Raw genomic sequence first — 17,640 nt, 5'->3', positions numbered from 1 at the left:
TGTATTTTTTTCTCTAAATAATGGAAGATAATCTGCTTGACAGATACCCAAACGAAAGCCCCACGAAAGAGGCGGGACTGCAACCCGACCAACTAAACACATCCCAAGTAACAATCAGAATGCTTTGAAGGTTTATTCATGTTTTATCCTGGTTTTATTCGAGGATGTGGAATAGCTAGTTGTTCTATTTTAGTTTTATGTAGTAGTTTTTTACTTTGCACCTTTGGCATTCCATAAAACTATCATATCATTTCTGCTATAAACATCGTCAGTTAAAGACTTGCAAGTTGTCTTGAATTGGTTTTATCACTAATCATATGCCATTTCAATAAAACTTGCATTTGCGGTTGTTGTCGGAGAGATTTTTTTTGTAAACGAATGTACAAAACACTGTGAGGCAATGCTTAAAACCAACAAAAGATTTCGTGGCAGTATCATAGAATAATAAATGCTGTGATAGACCCGTTAGTTCTATCATGAGCTCAGTTATGACCACCTCAGGAGGGTTAGCCCTATTGAAAAAAACATCAGGAACACAGATTTTTATAAAAAAAACCAGATTAATCCACCTAGTGGAGATAGTGCCTTTCTCTTCGAATATGTACTTATGATCTTTCCGTTGACGTTAGCCGAAATGCTCCTGAATCCTGAGAACACTTTATGTAGAAAAGCAACAATTTTAACAAAGCCGTCATAGATTTGGGAAACTTATTGATGGCACACATTCCGATGTTAAACCGTCTACCCTCGTTAGTTTGACCTCATCTAATCTGAACACTTTTTAATTTGACTTCCTCTAATCTGCACGTCGTTTAAACTAAAAATGGTTCAAACGTCATTCTACTCATAGAACGGGGTGAAACGGAACGCAGAATCAAAACAAAACAGCAAAAAAGGTTACCATTAGTGTGTTTTTCGATGCCCACAGGGTTACTAAACGTTCAAATTAAAAAATGAACCCCGTTAGTGTGCATGAGGTGTCGCAACGGGGGTACACGGGGTAGGGGGTATTCAACGACAAAACATAGCTGACAAATATCAGACCTCTCAGTTGACTGCTTGACTACCTTACCAGCTAACACCAAGTCGCATATGACGTCGAATAAGATGCTAAAGTGGAGGCCATATGCGTACATGCTCCCATTTAACCGCGTGTAAAGTGTACGTATATCGCCTCCACTATAGCATCCTATTCAACATCATATGCGATCGTGTGTTGGCTGGGTTAACTTAATTCAAAATCACAGACCACTTACTATCTTCGATATAGTTTTTTTCAGCATACTCTAGGCTATATTTTATTATTCTTGGTTACATGATACATGTAAAAGTTGACCTTCTTATGAGAAAAATGCAGAAAAGGGAAAATTTTCTTTCAAATTTCAGTTGAAATGAGTAAAGCGAGGGCTCAACCAGTCGCACCCAAATTGGGAACAGTAATTTTGACTCAAAAGGGATTGGAAAAACTTCATTTGGTGTTGATGCGATGATATAATTATTTTCCCATCAATGGTTGATCCATCCTACTATATATTTTTACAGCGCAGGAATCTGAAATAGTGTGATTTGATGAGATCGTTTTGGTCAAGATTTTGATCTCTTGTATATATGAAGACTTCAACAATTTCTTAACTTTTAATCTTACCCAACGTTTACCAGGCTATAAAAAATCCACGATTTGATTTATCGCTAACATTGATTTTGTTCATGATTCCGCTATTTGATTTGCCGCATGCATAGGTTTGGTTCAATTTTAGGTTTGACCACTTTCGGCAGGAAACTTGAAACATTCCATAACACTACCGATTGTCCCAAATATGAACTCAGACTGTTTTCTTGTCTGTTCATCAGGTTACTTAAAAAGCCCGAATTGATGTGTTGAATGCATGGGTTGACATTTGACCAATTCCGGCGGGACACTTGGAACCCGTTTCGGATCACTACCGGTGGTTTTATAATGTGATCTGAGGCTATTTTCTCGCTAAGGGGCTGTCCATAAACCACGTGGTCATTTTTTTGGGACTTTTCAACCCCCCCCCCCCCCCCGCGTGGTCATTAGTCCATACAAAAAAATTATTTGTCCATATAAAATGGTCATTGGCCGAACCCCCCCCCCCCCCTCATGACCACGTGGTTTATGGACAGCCCCTAACCCTTCATTAAGTTATTGAATTAGCCGGGATTTTTTGTGCCGCATGCATGATTTTGCTTCACTTCTCTATTCAATTACTTCTGGTGAAACACCCGCAACCGATTCCGGAACACTATTATGTACTAGTCTTAGATGTGGCATGCGGCTATTCTCTTGCTGACCGTCATCAGATTATCAAAAAAGCCGCTATGGTTTGGTTCCCTTCTATATTTTAACACTTCTGGCAGGCCACTGGGCTATTGAAAAGCCTCGATATGATGTGTCGCATTCATAGGTTCGGATTTTTATATTTGACCACTTACGACGGCACACCCAAAAACAGTTCCCGGAATCGACCTGTTATCCCAAACATGGTCTGAGATTGCTTTGCTTTGAAGTGTCGCATGCATGGCTTTGGTTCACTTTTATATATTGCCACTTCCGGTGGGTCACTCGAAATTGGTTCCGGAATACTACCGACAGACCCCAATGTGGTCTGAGCCTACTTTCTTAATAACCGGTCATCAGGTTATTGGAAAAGCTGTGATTTGATGTGTCGCATGCATGGGTTTGGTTCACTATTATATTTGGCCACTTCCGGCGGAACACCCGGAACCGGTTCCAGAACACTACCGGTTCAGATATGGCCTGATACTATTTTCTTGCCAACCGTTAATTAGGGTATCAAAAAAGCCGCGCCTCGATTTGTCGCATGCATGGGTTTGGTTAACTATTATATTTTGGCCACTTCCGGCGGGACATCCGGAACCGGTTCCAGAACACTACCGGTTCAGACATGGTTTGAGACAATACTCTTGCCAACTGTTCATCAAGTTAGGGGCTGTCCATTAATTACGTAAGGGATTTTTTACGATTTTTCGACACCCCCTCCCCCCCTTGTAAGATTTTTTGTATGACAACCCAAAAATTTTTGTATGGCGCGTAAGATTTCTCATTTCCCACCCTGCCCCCATAAACCCTTACGTAATTAATGGACAGCCCCTTATCGAAAATGCCGTAGTTTGACGTGTCGCATGTATGGGTTTGGTGCATTTTCATGTCTGCCCCCTTCCAGGGGTACCGGTCCGGAACACCTAAATGGCCATAACTCCGGAACGGCTGGATCGATCCGAACCATTTTCAATAGGAAACAATGGGACAATATTCCCCGTCGAATGAACCGTCAATCGTTAAAATCAGTTGAGATTTAATGCCTAAAAGTGACGTGAGTTTCTTGTACACATACATACACAGACACACATACATACACACACACAGACATCACCTCAATTCGTCGAGCTGAGTCGATTGGTATATGTGACTCGACCCTCCGAGCTTTCTATCAAAAAGTTATTTTTGGAGTGAACATATAGCCTTTCCAGTACACTTACTGTACGAGAAAGGCAAAAATATATATATGAAAAAAAAAATATCGTTTTGCATTTTTAACATGAGGGGCACTCTTTTTACTTAAAGCACATAAACGATTATATAGAACTATAGTCTTACATGTGCCGTTAAACTTTGTCGAAGACCGCAAAGTCATCCGAAGCTTGCAAGAAAAGATAATTCATGCAAACCATCTGGTGGTGCTTAACATTTAACATGTAAAGGAATAACAATAGCAATAATATCTCATTGAATGGGCTGTCTAGGGTATAGTTTTTTCACAAGTGTCTGATCACGTTACGATCTTCGGCATATCCCTGACTATATTTTTATACGATCGATTACGTGTTTTAAGGGAAGAAAGAAGAAGAAAACTGCCAAAAACGTTGTTTTCCCATATAAACTACCATATACACTAATGTTAACGGATTTCACTGAAAATTTGACCAGTACATCGCGGCGTCATATAGAACAAAATGAGAAGGGCGCCCATCGAACTTTTTGGCATGTGGTTTTGCCATTTAAGCTTGAGCCACCCTAATTGAGCCCTTTCTTGCCCTTTTGAAAAATTTGTGCATCGGGCATACGATAAAACTATGATACAACTCGAAATCATAAGCCGGTATGCATACGAAGTCCTGTAGATCATAATAAGATTGGGCAAACTAGCCAGAACGTGGGATTTTGGTGGCATATACGAGCTCGAGAGGACTTGCAAGTCGGCATCAATGGTTTTATTGTTAGGGTTTTTGAATCGCTAAAAAACATCGATAAAATCAAAATCGTTACTTGGGATTCCTGTTATCGCCGAACCCTGCGTCTCTCCGGGACCACAAGAAGCCGTTTCTTCGAAGAGAGGTTAGTGCACTTCGCTCCGCCAAAATTGGTAAATGTATAGTGGGATTGATCAACGTTTTATATAAAAGTATAATTTTATCGCGTCAACCTTATACAGTTTTCCAATCTCCAATCTCCTTATGCTTCTAAAATTACTGCTCACAATTTGGGTGCGGCTGGTTGAGCCCTCACTCTTCTCATTGCGATTGAAATTTGAATGGAAAATTTACATTTTCAGCATTTTCCTCGTAGGAAGGTCAAATTTTACATGAATCGTGTTACCAATGATAATAAAATATAGCCTAAAGTGTGCTGAAATAAACATTGGCGAAGATCACAAAGTGATCTGTGATTGTGAATAAAGTTAACCTTCTTCAAGCATTGGCTGACGCTCACCCCGCTGCCGTAGTGGATGGAATGGGGTCACAATGACCCCAATACACGACTAGGGTTAAGGTGGTCAAGCAGTCAACTGAGAGGTCTGATCTTTTTCTGCTCTGTTTTGTTGTTGAACAGAACATCGGAATATGTATAATCAATAAGTTTCGAAAATCGATGATGGCTTTGTTAAAATTGTTGCTAGTGTAAAGTGTTTTCAGGATTCAGGAACATTTTGGCTAACGTCGAAGAAAAGCTTATGAGTACATATTCGACGAGAAAGGCACTATCACCACTAGGTGGATTAATCTGGGTTTTCAAGTTACCCTTATTAAGCTAGATTAAATTTCTTCAATAACAACCCTAATTTTTGGAAGAATTTTCCATGTTTTCTGGATTTTTCTACAATGAAAAAAAATATCCACTAAAAAGAGGGCCCCCACAACACTGTGGCCCCGGGCCCCCACATTCGTAAATCCGGCCCTGTGCATATACATTGAACCACACATATTTGTTGAAATTTACATACTAAAGCTTAACGTAAAGTTGCTTCATATTTTGGAATGTGATGAAATGTGTTAACTTTAAATAACATTTTTATATATAAAATTGTCAAATACGTTAAGCTAAAGACATCAAACGTAAATTTAGTTAATTATCTTTGAAATGAGCCTAAAAAAAATAAAATTGATCTATAGATGACGAAGATATCACCAAATTACTTTGCCACGTTTTACGAAAGTGACCCCAAACTTTTGACTGATACATCATATTGAGAGGTAACCCCAAACTTTTAATAAAAAAAAAACAATTGGCTCCTACTTGTAGTTGTTGGGCACAAACGCGGTTGTTCCATCTAAGCCTTAAGAGAGATGGTACTTGAAAAAGGAAAGTTCATAGTGAGGGCTCCGGTTCAGTTTGGCTTTCTATTCCGCAGAATCATTACCTGTTCTGTGGCTTAGTTGGTGCAAGTACCGGTCTAACGGATACGGGGTCGTGGGTTCGAATTCCACCAGAACGCGATTTTTTTTCAAAAATTCATCCATCATTTTGTCAATTACATTCTGTGCCTTCTAACTGCAAGTTTTTCTGTACGCCCAGTGGGTAATTTTCCATTCAACGAAAAGTTTTCCCCAAATGGAGCGAGAATCAAATCCACACTCCGAGGCTTACGAGACACCTAAACGAGTGATACCGCTAACCACTCGGCCACGAAACCCACAAAAAAATCCAAAACTGTTTTGAAAATTGTTGTTTTTGTTGTCAGTTATCCACTGAGGAGAATTACAAGTGGTAGTCGAAATACGCGTATCTGTCAAAGGATAAGCAAAAGAGGTGGGAATTAAATGGTACAATAACTGATTACACTCATTCGAAGAGGGTATTCTGCTTAGAGGGTCCAAAAAATCCGCACAAGATTTAAAAATATTATTGAAGAATTCATGAGACTATTTATTAGAGCCACATAAACGAATTTGAGATTGTTTTCAGAATACTGAATGCAGTTTACTAGAATCTTTCTGAATTATATTAAAGTATTATTGGGCATCTACGGAATACAAACTGTTGTGATCTGGGCGTACCAAGGCTTGAAAACTTGGGAACCAATAGTTTCGTATCTTTGATCCCATAAATTGAACAAATACATCTCTGTTAAAGAAACATCAAACACTATTTATTTATTTTTTTTATTTAAACCCCTTTAGGTAATTTAGCCCAAGTTCCAGCAAGAACACCAAACCACTAACAGACAAACCAATGGAAAACACTGCCCACGTAGATGTAAGATCGTCGAACGTAAGCATTCCAGTGGCATCATCATCAACCGATCTGAAGTTGTCTCGGTCGGTCGACCTTACCCAGGAGTACTTTTCGCCAAACCACTTGTTGATCAGTCCAGCCTCGAAGAACACCTTCTGAGTGTAGTAGAATGTCTCGGCGAACGGACTTTTCAATCCGACCCAGTAACCAACAACGGAGGTAAGTCGTCGCTCATTTACTATTACATACTTCGGGCGACGTAATTTGAAATCATAGTTTCGCACCAAGGATGTTATAACCGGAGCCAGATGAGTATCGGTCAGATAGACGTTGTCTTCGTCCAGAGATAACGAATCCGTACGATTATCCTGAACTGCCAGATGTCCTAAGAGAGTGTCATTAGAGATTCGCGAATCAGCGTCGATTTCCGCTACTACCGGCAGATTCAGTTTTGCCACATCTTGTATAGTTTTGGCGTTTCCAATGGATGGCTTATCCATCATGAACGAAATGAGCTTCGTCTCGTAGGCATTGAACATCAAGAAAAAGAAAATGATCAGCGGTAGGATAGTGGCCTTCTCTTTTGCGCTGGCGTGGTGGAGATTGTATCGTTCGAAGCCGCACACCAGCAGCATAATTGGGTCATTTTTGTACAGCATGGGAAACATCAGACTAACTACTTCTATCAGTATCAGCGTTATTATCAATACTACCCAAGTTTCCAACGTAAAGGGTTTTGTGAACATTTGAATTGCGCTGATTGGTCTACCTTGTGGTACCAGAATAACTTGAGCAATCGGTCGACAATCAAATATCATTCGGTGTGCTTTGGACATCAAACTGTCCGAAGCTATTCGATCCAGCATTATGTCAATGTGAAGTGCGTTGGACATTTTATGTGAACATTCATTTCCAGACAGATCCCCGGTACAAACACTTGGATACTGCTGAATGCCAGTGTTGAGGAATCGAGCCGTTAGAACCACCCACACTAGCGTTGAATACATCGGATCTGTGTTGGAACTGACTCCAATGGGTCGTCGAAGCTTGCGAACACTGCTGACGATTAGGTCCTTAGGTTCTGGAAACACCCTCATTGTTCTCAGCGGCCTCCCATTGCTCCCCATTTGTACCACCCTTTTCGTTTTCGTCCCGAGAAAGGTTACCTTATCGTACTGAAGATCGTTCAACAGAACTTCGAAACCAATGGACGCCAGATGGTTTTCCGTGTTCCCCAGCACGAGCACTTTTGAATGGCTGTCCAGCATGAAGAAAACATTTCTAACTGGAAATGGCCACAGGGATGGATGCATGTTGCGATCACCAAGGTAAACTACCGTCAAAGGGGGTTTGTGGGTAAAATTGGTGTACGATATGCAAAACCGGTCATCGATCACGTACTTCGCAATATTGGCGATTGAGGGGAGGACAGCAATATCCCGAACCAGCCCTCGTCGGTTCCTTGCGATATGTCGTAGAACACACATTCGAAATTTCCGGGATGTTGCTGAGCGTGGTACTGAATTACGGCAACAGTGTAGTGAAGCAGTTCTTGGGACAATGAAATCCCTGCAGCAAGCAGAGGAAGGTGAGCAATCAGCACTAGAGAAATAACGTTTTCTTTCATTGATAGCCTACGAATGATGTTGAAATTTGATTTGTGTTCAGTTGATTATGTTGATGTGCTTTATTTAATGAAATATTAATTATTCAGCATTGTTGATTTTAAATTTATATCGGTTTATTGAAAATGTAATTGCAATTGTGCAATTGTAATATCCGTTTGACGAGCAGCCCGTAGATTCACGAACAAAACCAATTTTTGATCTTTGTTTTTCATGAATAAAAAAATCAAGTTTAATGTTACATTTATGACCATCAGAAGCACCACCGTGGGTGATACCACAGAGAAGCAGACGTAACACTCTCATCATTCCCATCGTACACCGATTTGACAGTTTATTTTAAAAAATCGATAGTTGGCCAGCTGTCCGTCCGTGGCGCTTGCTTCGTTTTTGCTCGAGTTTGACGTTTGCTAATTACCGCCATCTGGTTTATGGTTGGCCAAACTCAGCTCTTTTAGCATTGGGCGAACATGTTTCCTTGACTATGATCTAAATCTAAAAATATTCGAAATGTTACGTCTGTTTGTCTGTGATAACACGTTAAGAAAAAGATTATCCCCACTTTTCTTAAGCACCAAAAGAATTATCCGAGTTTAAACTGTGGAACTCCCGAAGAAACAGCCAAAGAAATTCGTACAGAATCTCAGCAGAGGATTTTCTTCAGGAACTCCTGGAGATATTCTCAGAGGATCCTCTCGAAAGAATTTCTGGAGAAACTCCTTGAGGAATTACTTGAGTAACTCCCGGATAATTTCCAGTTGAAACTGCAGATCGAGAAAATTTCTTGAGAAAACCCCGGAAAAATAAAGCAGCTCCTGGAGGAACTTTTAGATGAATTCCGGGTAAAATAACAGAAGAAAGTTCTGAAATGATTCTTTAAAGAAATTCCTGTAGGAATCCGTATAAAAGCTATCGGTTTACTACCTAGAGAAACTCCCAGAAGAATTCTGGAAGAGAGGAATTCTTGAAGAAGCTTCTCGCAGAGTTCTTTGAGGAACTTCCGTAAGAATTTCTCGAGGAACCTTCTTGAGAATCCCTGCAGGAACTCCCGGTAGAATTTCTAGAGGAACTTTCAAAGATATACATAGAGATTCTCAAAAAAATACTAGAGAAACTTTCCAGAAAAAATCCTATAGGAACACCCTATGAAATTTTTAGTGGAGCTCCTGGAGGAAATCTTAGGGAAACTCCCAGAGAAATTTCAACAAAACTCTCAAATAAAATCCTAGATAATGTTGAAAAAAAAAACCTGGACAAACTAGTGGAGGAATTTCGTGATGCAATTCCGGAGACAATACTAAGGAAACTTCTGGAGCATTTTGTGATGGAACTGTCGAAAGGAGGTCCTCAAAGAACTCCCAGAAGAAGTTCTAGAGTTCCTAGAGAATCTCCCGGATGAATTCCTAGAGCAATTGCCGTGGAATTTCCTATGGATACTCCGGTCCAACGAAATTACTTGAGGAAATGCCAGATAAATAAAAGAAATTCCGGAGAAAGTTTTTGATGGAAAAAATTTCTGGAAATATTCGCAGAGGCATTGCAAGAGAATTACCTGATGATTCCTTCATGAACTCCTGTAGGAATCCGTAGAAAATCTGTCGGTTTATTTTCTGGAGGAACTATCCCAAGTAACAATTTCAATTCCTTTTAGATTTGATTATTTTTATGGAAGCTTCATCACAGCAAGACCAATTCATGGAACATTTGAAGTTGTTTTTATCAAGAGAAAACAATCTTCGTTCGTTTGTGGTTTTTAAGTTGTCTTCAAGTTAATTTTGAAATTCGCGCATAAAACAACTGAATTTACAAGAGCATCAAATCTTATAAAAAGTTTTAAGGCGTATTTGAAGTTATTTTCAACACATAACATTACATATTTTATTAAAAGTTTATGCTTCGTTTATTCAAGTGCATTGCATGTGACTAATCCTTCTTTAAAAACTTCTTGAAGCCTTCTATTCTTGAGCTAGAGCCATTACTCTGTAACAAGAACTATGCGAAATAATAATAAGACAACGAACTATTTTTCAATCCAAATAATGAATGTAACAAATTGGTTGAAAAACCGCGTTCTCATGCAAATTTTATCACATAAACATGTTTGCTCACTGATAATTTAGCCATTCTTGTGCTGAAAAGTAATCATGTCAACGAAAGAATGATTTAACGGCCAATCAAAAATGCGAGTAGCTGGCTGCTGTCGTCCTGCCTTCAACCAGTTCCTCACACAAGCCACAGCTTTGCAAATCGAAAATGAAATGGGTACTTACTGTGACTCTGCTCAAGCTCATGCCAAATAGTGTAATTTTAGTAAGTTTCACTTTATTATTAATTGCAAAAATACTGGGAAACAAAATATAATTGGCACATCTTGACGCGAAGCACCGCGAAATGTACAGAGAAAACTTTCTAGCATCGAAAACGTAAACAAACAATTGTCAAAGGCTGTTACTCTTGAATAAAACGAATAAGTTTCATTTAAGACGAACAAATCTTCAATAAAGGCTGTAGCTTTCATGCAAGGTGACTTGGTTCCATCATTGTTTTGTGGGGGTTTGGATTAAAGGTAATAACAATTGATGGCGGCTGCATGAGTTTTGTTCGCTTGGAACGGCAGCCATGTTTAGACAGAATTGAAAAAGTGGCGTATCCTTTTGTTTTTATAAGAAATTTATGTCTTCGTTTATTAATGATTGATATTATTTTTGGGGCGCTTTGTTATTTTCGTATGTTTTGGGCAGCATATCAACGAAGAAGTGGGTATGGCACGGAAAATTTTGATTCCCTGTCATCAATGATCTGTCAGGCAATTTTAATGCTTTAACCATTTCAATTTGATGAGAATTTATTTGCAGTTCAATTAACATTTCATCCATGAAACAAAACGTTTTGCAACTGCATAATGCTTAGGTAAAAGATTTCATTTATTATGCACTGTTGACAATTTTGAGAAAAACAGCTAAAAGATCAACATGCCTCAAGCTATTCTTGTTAAAGTTTCATGAAGTTCTTATAATAAATCATTAGTGCAAGTACATAAATACAACTAGTTTCAAAGCAGTCTTCAAAAGCAGCTTTGAAGATCTCCTGAAGAGTGGGCCAGATTAGTCTTTTGGATGATTTATGCCTATTTTATCTCAGATTTGCAGAAAAAAGAGCTTTATTGTCAAGTTTTATTATTCTATCTTAGAAATTACTTCAGGATTGCCACAAAAGTATAATTGTTACTTGGGATCATATTTGTTGAGGAATTCCCACAAAAGCTTCCCAAAGAATTGAAACAAACAGTTCGATGTAGAATCGGTCGTTTCAAATAGAAGCGATGTTTTCAGTTGTGCCTGGAATATAGGCAACAATAACGATGTGCTCAAAAACACATCTAGGGTGATTCACACGGTAGATCGCTAGATGATATTGGAAGGTGAAAAAGCGATCAACAGGAAACCCGGAACAGCTGATGATTGCTGATCGGGACAATTTGTAGTATAGCAAATGAAGTTCCTGAAGGGAATACCTGGATGAATTTCTGAGGGTGTTTCTAGAGAAACTCATAAGGAACTCCTAGGTTTTTGCTCTTAGCATGCCGTTTGTTTGAATTGTATACTAGTGAAAATTCGTGAGTTTTAAGCTACTATATCAGCCATTCCATAGAAAAACGATATAGTGTAACTCTGATTATCGTGAAACTTGGTGGTTTTGCAGTTCATCGAAAATAATCGTATTTTTCCATTTCGTCATTAGGGTAACTAATCTTCAGATAGGGTGGTCCTAAAAATCAAGGTTTTTAAAGACAAAAAATAAATAAAAAAAAAACCTAATTAATCCACCTAGCGGTGATGGCGCCTTTCTCATGCCTTCGAAAACACATTTTATCAAAACTCAAGTGACATGTTGATGAATACCGCACTTTCATACGTTAAACAAAAATCCATTACATGGCACCAGAAATCATTTCATTTATGTACAGGGGATGGCCAAAATGTTTGGGATAGGCAACTTTTTTTCTCTCACAAAAAAAGTTCAACAAGCTATAACTTTTCATAGAGCGCATCAAAAAATCTCAAATTTTGACTGTTTGTCAACCTATTATGTGTGCATCATTGGTACAAATTTGGGCTCGATTGATTAATATTTCGCAAAGTTAGAACCATTTGCGTAAAACAATATTTTTCAGACAACTCATTTTTGAGGTGTCATATCTCGGAAACCAGTAAACCGAATTGAATGAAATTTTGAACGTACACTAACAATATTTAAACGCTTCACAAACTATTCAAACATATGTACTTTTAAAACGTTGAAAAAAGTTATCATAGATTGACACTTTTTGGATTTTTCTCGAAAAAATGTATTTTTTTACATCAATGTCAATCAATTTTAGTGTTGATATCCAAAGATTTTCCACTTCTGTTCTCAAGTTATCTCTAATCAGATATATTAGAGCCTATTTAGATTGAAGGAAGAACACATTTAGTAATTTTTGTGTGGTATTGTAAATTTTACCTATTTTCCTATGTATGGGTAAAAATTTCAATCCGGTATAACTTAATTCGCCGTGAGAAAATATTATATTTTAAGACGTCGTATTAAGTATCAATATATTGTTGATAAACTTTAAAAAAATCATTCAATTCGGTTCACTGGTTTCCGAGATATGACAGTTCAAAAATTAGTTGTCTAAGTAATAGTGTTTTACCCGAACGGTTCTAACTTCGCGAAAAATTAATCAATCGAGCCCAAATTTGTACCAATAATGCACATATAATAGGTTGACAAACAGTCAAAATTTGAGATTTTTTGATGCACTCTATGAAAAGTACCAGCATGTTGATTTTTTTTGTGGGAGAAAAAAAAAATGCCTATCCCAAACATTTTGGCCATCCCCTGTAGCTTTGATGTTCGAGCCTCAAACTCTTAAGGACATATATGAGCGAATCCAAAGATGGCCGTCACAATGGCTGCCTTCCAAATACCGAAAGCATGGATCTCGTCATCTTAACAACAAACAGAGCTGAAAAAGCAATAAGAAGCCTTGCTCACTCGTGATAAACATTGAGTAGCATTTTCGTTTTCGGGCGTTTTGTGGATGCTCTAAAAATGCGAGTCAAAAATGCACCTGGACGCTCTCCCATTTCACCTTAACATAAAGCCGCTATCTTGAATTTTGAGCCGCAATTTTGGATTTAAAACCGCCATCTTGAATATTCTGGTCTTTATTTTTGGACTCCACTCTTCTTCCCCATACCAGACATACCCATATTGCATGGTTTTAGAGCCCAGAACTCCAATGAACAGCCACTATCTTGAATTTGGAGCCACCATCTTGAATTTGGAGCCGCCATCTTGGATACTCTGGTCACCATTTTTTGAAGTCCAGAATACGTCCCTATTTCAAATAAACTCATATGGCATAAATTTAGAGCTTAAAACGCCATTAAACAGCCGCCGTCTTTTATTTGGGCCACCATTTTGCATATTGCAGTCGCAATTTTTGGACTCCAGACATATTCGCTACACCAAATATACCCTTATTACATGCATTGAGGGTCTAAAACTGCTTTAAACAGTCGCCGTCTTGAATTTGGAGCCGCCATCTTGGATTTGAGACCGCCATCTTGGATATTCAGGTCGCCATTTTTCGACTCCAGACATCTTCATCATACCAAATATACCCTTATTGCATGGTTTAGGGCCTAAAACTCCGTTATACAGCCACCATCTTGAAATTGGAGCTGCCATATTTGATTTTAGACCGCAATCTTGGATATTCTGGTAACAATTTTTGGACTCCAGACATCTTCCCCATACAAAATATACCCAAATTGCAAGGTTTAGGGCTTAAAACTCCATTATACAGCCGCCATCTTGAATTTGGAGCCGCCATTTTGGATGTTAGATCGCTATCTTGGATATTCAGGTTGCCATTTTTGGACTCCGGACACCTTCCCCATACAACTTATAACCATATTGCATGGTTTTAGAGCCAAAAACTCCACTTTACAACCGCCATCTTGAATTTGGAGTTACCATCTTGGATATTGAACCGCCATCTTGGATATTCAGGCCACCATTTTTGGACTCCGGACATCTTCTCCATACAAAATATACCCTTATTGCATGGTTTAGGGCCTAAAACTCATTTAAACAGCCTCCATCTTGAATTTGAAGCCGCCATCTTGAATTTTAGAACGCCATCTTGAATGTTCAGTTCGCCATTTTTGGACTCCGGACATCTTCTCCGTGTTGCATGGTTTAGGGCCTAAAACTCCGTTATACCGGTTTCCATATATAACATATACCCTTATTGCATGATTTTAGGGCCTAAAACTTCGTTATACAGCCGCCATCTTGAATTTGGAACCGCCATCTTAGATTTTAGACCGCCATATTGGATATTCAGGTCACCATTTCTGGACTCCAGACATCTTCCCCATACAAAATATACCCATATTGCAAGGTTTAGGGCTTAAAACTCCATTATACAGCCGCCATCTTGAATTTGGAGCCGCCATTTTAGATTTTAGACCACCAAATCTTGAATTTTGGACCGACATCGTAGAATTTTCGGTCTCCTGTATTGATATCCGCACAAAATTTGTCCATCATGCTGAAGGTTACATAAATCGCCGCAGTTTGAAGTGTCGCATGATGGGACTTGGTTTAGTTTTATATGTGCCCAGTTCTACCGGTGCTGGTCCGGATCACTCAAATGGCCATAGCTCCGGAACGCCTTGACCGATCCAGACCATTTTCAATAGCAAACAATGTGGTAAAATTCCGGTTCGATTCGAGCTATAATCCGAAAAATCGGCCAATGGGAAGTGCCTTAAAAATGAGTGACCTTTTTGTACACAGACATACATACACACATACACACATACACACATACAGACATCATCTCAATTCGTCGAACTGAGTTGATTGGTATATGTGACTTGATCCTCCGAGCCTTCTATCGAAAATTCGTTTTTTGAGTGAATATATTGCCTTTCAGTACATTTTGGTGTACGAGAAAGGCAAAAATCATAACAAAGTCCGATTTCAAACTTCTTTTTTTTTGTTGAAAGCTATTAAATTATACGGTAAATGTACCAAATTGTGTTTTTGTGCATCAAATATGCAAAGATATATTTTTTTTTTCACGTTTTCATCGTCTCAGGACCAAAGAGGTACCCTAGTTTTATATTTTTATTGGAGTATTCAGGAAATTTGACGTAACCTATAAAAAATCAGAGAAGTATGTTTTTGCCTTTCTCGTACACTAAGTGTACTGGAAAGGCTGTATGTTCACTCCAAAAATGACTTTTTGATAGAAGGCCCGGAGGGTCGAGTCATATATCCCAATCGACTCAGCTCGACGAATTGAGGTGATGTCTGTGTGTGTGTATGTGTGTATGTGTACAAAAAAACTCACATCACTTTTTGGCAGTAAACCTCAACCGATTTTAATGACCGACGGTTCATTCGAAGCGGAATCTGGTCCCATTGTTTCCTATTAAAAATGGTTCGGATCGGTCCAGCCGTTCCGGAGCTATGGTCATTTAGGTGTTCCGGACCAGTACCCTTGGAAGGGGCCATACATAAAAATGTAGCAAACACATTCATGCGACACATCAAACTGCGGCATTTTTGATAACCTGATGAACAGTTAGCAAGAAAACAGACTCAGACTTTATCTGAACCGATAGTGTTTCGGAACCAGTTCTAGATGTCCAACCGAAAGTGGCCAAATATAAAAGTGATCCAAAACTATGCATGTGACACATCAAATTGCGGCCATTTCGATAACCTGATATACAGTTAGCAAGGAAACAATCTCAGACCATATCTGAACCCGGAACCGGTTCCGGGTGTCCCACCGGAAGTGGCCAAATATTAAAGTGAACCAAATCCATGCATGCGGCATATCAATGCGCGGCTTTTTTGACAATGAAAGGTTGGAATAAAAAAAAGACTCAGACCATATCTGAACCTGGTAGTGTTTTGGAACCGGTTCCGGATGTCCCGCTGGAAGTGGTCAAATATAAAATTGATCCAAACCCATGCAAGCGACACATCAAACTACGGAAATTTCGATAACCTGATGAACAGTTGGCAAGAAAACAGTCTCAGACCATATCTGAACCGGTAGAGTTCCGGAACTGGTTCCAGATGTCCCGCCAGAAGTGATTCAATATAAAAATGATTTAAAACCATCTCAGACCGTATCTGAACCGGTTCCGGGTGTCCCGTTGGAAGTGGCCGTATATAAAATTGAACAAAACTTTTGTAAGCGGCACATTAAATCACGGCTTTTCCGACAAATTGATGACCCGTAATCAAGGAAGTAGGCAAAGATCACATTAGGGACTATCAGTAGTTCCGAAACTAGTTTCGGAGGGAAAGAAAGCGCCTAAACCAAACCCATGCATGCGACACATCAAAGCGCGGTTTTTTTTTGATAATCTTAGGCGCCGTCCACAAATTACGTAACGCTCTAGGGGGAGGGGGGAGTACGGCCGAGCGTTACGGCTCATACAAAATTTTTAGGATTTTCATACAAAGAAGCGTTACGGAGGGGGGAGGAGGGTCGAAAAATGTCATTTTTAGCGTTACGTAATAAATGGATGCTGCCTTATAAACGTTAGCAAGCAAATAAGCTCAGACTTTTTAAGAAACTACCGGTAGTGTTCCGCAATCGGGTCTGGGCATGCGACACATCACTTTTTCAAAATGCGACACGCCGCATTAAAAACAGAAATCCGAACAGTTAGCAAAAAATAGCCTCAGATCACATTGATTTTCGGCTATTTGGGTAACCCGATGAACAGTTGACAAGAACATAGTCTCAGACCATATTTGAGACAACTGGAATCGGTTCCAGGTGTCCCGCCAGAAGTGATCAAACGTAAAACTTAACGAAACCCATGCACATCAAATAGCGGAATTACAAAAATGAACAAAATAAATGTTAAAGCGATAAATCAAATCGTGACTTTTTTGATAGCCTGTAAACGTTGGGTCTTGGATGAGATTATAAGTGAAGAAATGGTCAAAGTCTCCATATATGTAAGAGAACAAAATCGAGAATAAAGTGATCTCTTCAAATCCCTTCATTTCAGATTCCTGCGGTGTAAATGTATAGTAGGATGGAAAATTCACTTTTTTGCATTTTTCTCGTAAGGAGGTCAAATTTTACATGAATCGTGTTACCAATGATAATATAATATAGAATAAGTGTGTTGAAATAAACATTGGCGAAGATCACAAAGTGATCTGTGATTGTGAATAAAGTTAACTTTCTTCATGCATTAGCTGACGCTCACCCCGTTGCCGTAGTGTAGTCTGTACAGCGTATGCTGAAGACGAAGAAAATAAATAAATAAAAATAGTGCATGAAATGGGATCATAATGACCACGGCTAGAGTTAAGGTGGTCAAGCAGTCAACTGAGAGATCTGATATTTTTCAGCTCTGTTTTGCTGTTGAACATAACATCGAAATATGTACCATCAATAAGTTTCCCATATCGATTTGACGG

The sequence above is a fragment of the Aedes albopictus genome, chromosome 3 (assembly GCF_035046485.1).
Source record: "Aedes albopictus strain Foshan chromosome 3, AalbF5, whole genome shotgun sequence".
Taxonomy (NCBI): Eukaryota; Metazoa; Arthropoda; class Insecta; order Diptera; family Culicidae; genus Aedes; species Aedes albopictus.
This window is presented reverse-complemented; position numbering follows the sequence as displayed.